We start from the raw sequence: 6674 nt of genomic DNA, 5'->3' as shown, positions 1-6674 counted from the left end.
ATGATATTGCCAAGGAAGAAGGAAAGAAAAAATGATTGATGAATGTATCTTCTTTTGAGAAAATTCAGTTAAAGTCCTTTTATTCTCAAAAAAGGGGGAAATGTTAAATGGTTAATTATGGAAATTCATTTGGAATGTTAATCGATAATCATTTTTCTGAGTTCTATGCCTCAGCCATCGTGTCTAGTTGACATGCGGTATTTGTGTGTGTATTTTTGGTTCACTACCATATGTGGAACAGGTGTGCCATACGACTGGCTATAAAAGCCCATGGTACAGAAAGGGGGGGCTCTCTTGCTCTGCCCACCCCACAAGACACAGAATCTTCATGCTGAGAAGCAGATGACATGTAGGCCTGGACACATGCTGGACAAAGACATGATTTACCAGCCAGGATCCAACTAAAGGTGGGTGAATCTCAACAATTAAGCTAATTATGGACAAATGGACAATTACTTTATAACTAATTATTGTATGTACCTGCTGCAATCTGATTCTTTTTAATGGACAATCCAAGAATAAATAGATACATTTTTTTATAAGAATATCGTGATATTGATACTTTGAGAAGTCCTCAGTAGAAAAAAATAATACAAAAAGAGTATTATTTTACAGTCTCCCATCCAAGTACTAACCAGGCCCAACCCTGCTTAGCTTCCGAGATCAGATGACATCAGGCGTGTTCAGTGTGGTGTGGCCGTAGACTGAGACAAGCCTCTCAATTGCTGCTTTTCTACTTTGACGTCTGGCTGCCGGCTGCCCTTTCCAGTGCTCAGCAAGACCAGGTCCTTTTGTGCTTTCCCTTCTCTTCAATTTTTTTGCTGGCTTCCTTAAAAGGTCTTGTAGACACAACGCCCCACTCAGAGCCGCTGAGCTCACTGATCGACTGCAGCGCTGTCGACGGAACGTCAGCTTCACGACCAATGCCACAGGCCGGGAGCAGAGGCGGGACTCACCGGTAGACCCGGGTAGGGTGAGTAGAGCGCGGTTAGTTGCTTTCTAATAGCCTGCAGCCGGGGATTAACTTTTAATGAAAGGGAACAATCCCTTTGACTGTCTGCAGCGCGCCACACCTAGGAAGCGCACTCTCACACACAAGCCAGCATGCACACGTGCTCGCACGTGACAACACCCCCTATCTGCCCCTACAACCTCTCCGTCACCATGCGTCAAACCCTCCTGCCTGTTTTATGATTTCAGGGCCCTATCAGGAATCACCCACCCCCCCTCCCCAATTCCTTCCGCACCTTCCTTGCCTTCCTTGCACTGAGGTTAGCTCTTTGACAGCCGTCTGGCTTGGTTACACAAGCTTCTTTGCAGAGATACATGTTAATTCTGCTGGCCCTCGCTAGGCGGCCGGCATCCAAAACCTTCCCTGGGCACCTGCTGAAAGCCTGGCCCCTTCACGGCCCCGGGTGCTTTTAACGCCATCATTTCCACACGGCGAGCTGCGGAGTCAATAAGCACTCCTAGCCGTGACAAGGAGCTCGGTGTCAGGCCTGCGTGAAGGCGGCGGGGTAGCGTACTTAGCTGCCAACTGGCTCAGAGGCCTTGGGGCTTCCATCATCTAAGTTACTTAAGGTCGGTGTCCGGCAAGGCGCCGTTCCATGCTAGCCGAGCTGGACAGTAGGGCAAAACGTTATCAAAATGGTCTACAGCACCCGGAGCTCCCAGGAGGTCTCCCATCCAAGTACTGTCTGAGCCCAGCCCTGCTTTGCTTCCGAGATCAGACGAAATCGGGCGTATCCAAGGTGGTATGGCCAGTAGACGCTGCTCGATCCATCGCCCGGCCAGCCTTTCTCAGGATCACTTGGTGGCGAGCAATCTGGCCGTGACGGGGCGGGCTCCGAAGGGTCCATGTAAAGTCTGTGCCGTCCCTACAGGTGTGGTTTGTTTAGCAGTGATTCACCCGCCGCATCAGGTGTCTTCAAAAATGGTTCGGCGCAGGGTCTCCTGCAGGCTAAACCCTTCATCGCGGTAATGTGACAGAAAGAGCGAGCTGGACCTGGAACTTGGGGGTGGAGCGAGACGTTGAGGGGTGAATGAAGGAAGAGGGTGAGATGGTTGCCAGTGACTTTGAGCTCCTCTTCAGGGTGGAGGTTCGTGTTGCCTGCAAAGGTCTTCTGCTTGGGGTTACCGGTGGTTGCCTCCAGCCACGCGGGAGACGCTGGTCCTAGTATTAAAAGAAAAGAAGCAACAATGCTGGAGGCCCACGGTGATCATAAGGATGCTGGTATTTTGCAGAGATGAAATAGCGCAAGAGAGAAAGCAAATGAAAAAAAGAAAAGAGAATGAATGTGTGCACTTGTGAAAAGGAATGGAAAAAAGGCATAGAAGAGAGTGCCCCCTGCTAGTGGAAGGAAGGAAAAAGCAAAAGCCTACAGCACCTGGTATTCCCAGGCGGTCTCCTATCCAAGTACTAACCAGGCCCGACACTGCTTAGCTTCCAAGATCAGGCCTGTTCAGGATGGATTGGCCGTAGACAGAGACAAGCCTCTCACTTGCTGCTTTTCTACTTTGAAGGCACAGACAAGCCTCTCACTTGCTGCTTGTCTACTTTGAAGGCTGGCTGCCGGATGCCCTTTCCAGTGCTCAGCAAGACCAGGTCCTTTTGTGCTTTCCCTTCTCTTCAATTTTTTTGCTGTCTTCCTTAAAAGGTCGTGTAGACACAACGCCCCACTCAGAGCCGCTGAGCTCACTGATCAGCTGCAGCGCTGTCGACGGAACGTCAGCTTCACGGCCAATGCCACAGGCCAGGAGCAGAGGCGAGGCTCACCGGTAGACCCGGGTAGGGTGAGTAGAGCGCGGTTAGTTGCTTTCTAATAGGCTGCAGCCGGGGATTAACTTTTAATGAAAGGGAACAATCCCTTTGACTGTCTGCAGCGCGCCACACCTAGGAAGCGCACTCTCACACACAAGCCAGCATGCACACGTGCTCACACGTGACAACACCCCCTATCTGCCCCTACAACCTCTCCGTCACCATGCGTCAGACTCTCCTGCCTGTTTTATGATTTCAGGGCCCTAGCAGGAATCACCCCCCCCTCCCCAATTCCTTCCACTGAGGTTAGCTGTTTGTCAGCCGTCTGGCTTGGTTACACAAGCTTCTTTGCAGAGAAACATGTTACTTCTGCTGGCCCTCGCTAGGCGGCCGGCATCCAAAACCTTCCCTGGGCACCTGCTGAAAGCCTGGCCCCTTCACGGCCCCGAGTGCTTTTAACGCCATCATTTCCACACGGCGAGCTGCGGAGTCAATAAGCACTCCTAGCCGTGGTAAGGAGCTCGGTGTCAAGCCTGCGTGAAGGGCGGCGGGGTAGCGTACTTAGCTGCCAACTGGCTCAGAGGCCTTGGGGCTTCCATCATCTAAGTTACTTAAGGTCGGTGTCCGGCAAGGCGCCGTTCCATGCTAGCCAAGCTGGGCAGTAGGGCAAAACGTCATCAAAATGGTCTACAGCACCTGGTGTTCCCAGGAGGTCTCCCATTCAAGTACTGTCCGAGCCCAGCCATGCTTTGTTTCCGAAATCAGACGAGATCGGGCATATCCAAGGTGGTATGGCCAGTAGACGCTGCTCGATCCATCGCCCGGCCAGCCTTTCTCAGGATCGCTTGATGGCGAGCAATCTGGCCGTGACGGGGCGGGCTCCGAAGGGTCCATGCAAAGGCTGTGCCGTCCTTACAGGTGTGGTTTGTTTAGCAGTGATTCACCCGCCGCATCAGGTGTCTTCAAAAATGGCTCGGCGCAGGGTCTCCTGCAGGCTAAACCCTTCTTCGCGGTAATGTGACAGAAAGAGCAAGCTGGACCCGTAACTTGGGGGTGGAGCGAGACGTCCAGGGGTGAATGAAGGAAGAGGGTGAGATGGTTACCAGTGACTTTGAGCTGCTCTTCAGGGGGGAGGGTCGTGTTGCCTGCAAAGGTCTTCTGCTTGGGGTTACCGGTGGTTGCCTCCAGCCACCCGGGAGACGCTGGTCCTGGTGAAAAGGAGCCTAGTATTAAAAGCAAATAAGCAACAATGCTGGATGCCCACGGTGATCAGAAGGATGCTGGTATTTTGCAGAGATGAAATAGCGCAAGAGAGAAAGCAAATGAAAAAAAGAAAAGAGAATTAATGTGTGCACTTGTGAAAGGGAATGGAAAAAAGGCATAGAAGAGAGTGCCCCCTGCTGGTGGAAGGAAGGAAAAAGCAAAAGCCTACAGCACCTGGCATTCCCAGGCGGTCTCTGTTAAATGGTTAATTATGGAAATTCATTTGGAATGTTAATCGATAATCATTTTTCTGAGTTCTATGCCTCAGCCATTGTGTCTAGTTGACATGCGCTATTTGTGTGTGTATTTTTGGTTCACTACCATATGTAGAACAGGTGTCCATACGACTGGCTATAAAAGCCCATGGTACAGAAAGGGGGGGCTCTCTTGCTCTGCCCACCCCACAAGACACAGAATCTTCATGCTGAGAAGCAGATGACATGTAGGCCTGGACACATGCTGGACAAAGACATGATTTACCAGCCAGGATCCAAGGAAAGATGGGTGCATCTCAACAATTAAGCTAATTATGGACAAATGGACAATTACTTTATAACTAATTATTGTATGTACCTGCTGCAATCTGATTCTTTTTAATGGACAATCCAAGAATAAATAGATACATTTTTTTATAAGAATATCGTGATATTGAAACTTTGAGAAGTCCTCAGTAGAAAAAAATAATACAGGAAGAGTATTATTTTACAATGGTGAGCCAGCCAGTCCTGTTTTTTTGTTTTTTAAATTAAGTAAGTGAATTTCTTCCGTGAACAAGGGGGGAGTCCTGACGAGCTGAACAGCTGTTGTTCACGTGTCAGTAAATTCACTAGTTTGTCACGAGAAGCAGAAAGGACCTACAGACTGAGGAAAGACAGGAAGCAGAGGTACTAACAAGGAACAGAATCACACAGGAAAAGAATCAGATGAACTTAAGACAGGACGTGCTGATTAGTGTTGAGCCACCCCCGTAGTGTTCTAGTTCGGTTCGGTTCGTCGAACACCCGTGTGTTCGCCGAACTGTTCGTCGAACTGTTCGTCGAACACCTTCGAACACCGTTAAAACCAATGGCAGGCAAACAAAAACACATAGAAACACATAGAAAACACCTTCAAAGGTGTCCAAAAGCTGACAAACTGCTCAGAAGACATAACTAACACATGGAAAAGTGACAAGTACATATAGTCATGCGAAAATAAAAGAGGTGGAGGAGTAAAAGGAGGGGGAGACACAGATATAGGCATGTCATGCCCTTCTAAAATCCAAAAAGTGAGAAGCCGACACAGCCAGTCCGTTCCTGCCCGTGCCACCTCCGTGTCGCCGGGTTTGTGCCAGAGCCGCGGTGGACCCTGACAGCCAGCCCCCCTCTCCTAATACTGGTGCCTGTCCGCTGGTGGGTCGAGCCCCCCGCGGTGGGGGGGGGGGTAACATCTGCAGAAGAAAGACCATCTTCCAGCCAAACTAACATGTCGACTTCTTTTCGTGGACAATGTGATACGATCCCTTTGTTACGGACACGCCCATCGCTACAAATTCCAGATGAGGCACAAAGACAGCAGGTGCTTCAGCGGATATCAAGTGCTCCTTCAAGTGGGCTCTCCTCCACCTCAACTTCAACATCACAAATACTCCAGTCCTCAGAGGTGTCACCCCAATCGCACTTGCTTCCTCACAGCTCCCAAGTCTCCAGCTGCCCGTCTGAGTATGGGGTAACACAGATGGTTGAGTCTGCACAGCTGTTTACTCATACTATAGCCTGGGAAACGGAGGTCTGCTCCAGAGCTTCTGTTAATCCAGACGAGGAAATGATCTGCACTGATTCCCAGAATCTTTATAAGTCGGATCCAGGACCAGATGAAGAAGGTTCTGAGCATAATGTAGACCCTCGTTCCCAAACTGTAACTCCTGTTGGTGGAGACAATGATGAAGACGATGATGAGACTCAAATACCTGATTGGAGCGACAACTTGACTTTTCGGTCAGGGCAGGAAGAGGTTGGCTTTGAGGACGACGGGTGTGATAACACACAGGGTGATGATGACAAGGTTGGAGATCCCACTTACTGTCAACCCACAGTCAGCCAGTCGATGAGGTCACCCGGGCCTTTGCCTGGCCTTTGGGATGTCGCGGTGGTCGGCTCCCTGGCCCGTACCCTGGGGTCACTCTTTAAAAGGGTGGATAATTGTTAATTTTATAAGAGTTTGTGACACCACCTGTGGTATCTGGTGAGAAGCACCAGCACTGCAGCAGTCCACTGAGGCCCGTGATAAGGCAGCTCGATGGTATAGCTCCCCACAGGTGGAGCTAGGTCTCAGGGCAGCGTATGCAGGGGGAATGCAGGACAGGCGAGACCCAGCTGGGTCAGAGCAAGAACGGAAATGGACACGGTAGTCACTTCAGTACCTTTTACTGGAGGAAATTCAGGCACATCCTGGAGCACTGTAGGGTGAAGGGTGCATATCAGGATCCTCCCCAATGAGTGGGTGTAGGGCCTCCTGTTTCTTGCCTCTGCGGAGTAAGTTTCTGACCTGCCTGGAGCTAGGCCTAACTTTGTCTCTGTCCTGCGCTGGCTGACGTTGTGGTAGGGCCTTCACTTGAAGTTCACGCTCCCAGTATGCGGGGCCTAAGCGTCTCCTGGCTCTGTTACGTATC

At 50.4% G+C, this 6674-nt stretch overlaps 2 pseudogenes; both read right to left on the bottom strand.

Moving 5' to 3' along the window:
• Positions 1–1649: 1649 nt before the first annotated feature.
• LOC141268058 (5S ribosomal RNA) lies at positions 1650–1769 on the bottom strand (annotated as a pseudogene).
• A 1676-nt stretch (positions 1770–3445) lies between these two features.
• Positions 3446–3565, bottom strand: LOC141267805 (5S ribosomal RNA; annotated as a pseudogene).
• Positions 3566–6674: the final 3109 nt, after the last annotated feature.

The sequence above is a fragment of the Phyllobates terribilis genome, unplaced genomic scaffold (genome assembly GCF_046119375.1).
Source record: "Phyllobates terribilis strain yellow unplaced genomic scaffold, ASM4611937v1 Scaffold_4__5_contigs__length_816908805, whole genome shotgun sequence".
Taxonomy (NCBI): Eukaryota; Metazoa; Chordata; class Amphibia; order Anura; family Dendrobatidae; genus Phyllobates; species Phyllobates terribilis.
The sequence above is the reverse complement of the archived record's forward strand: the minus strand, read 5'-3'. Positions and strand labels throughout refer to the sequence as shown.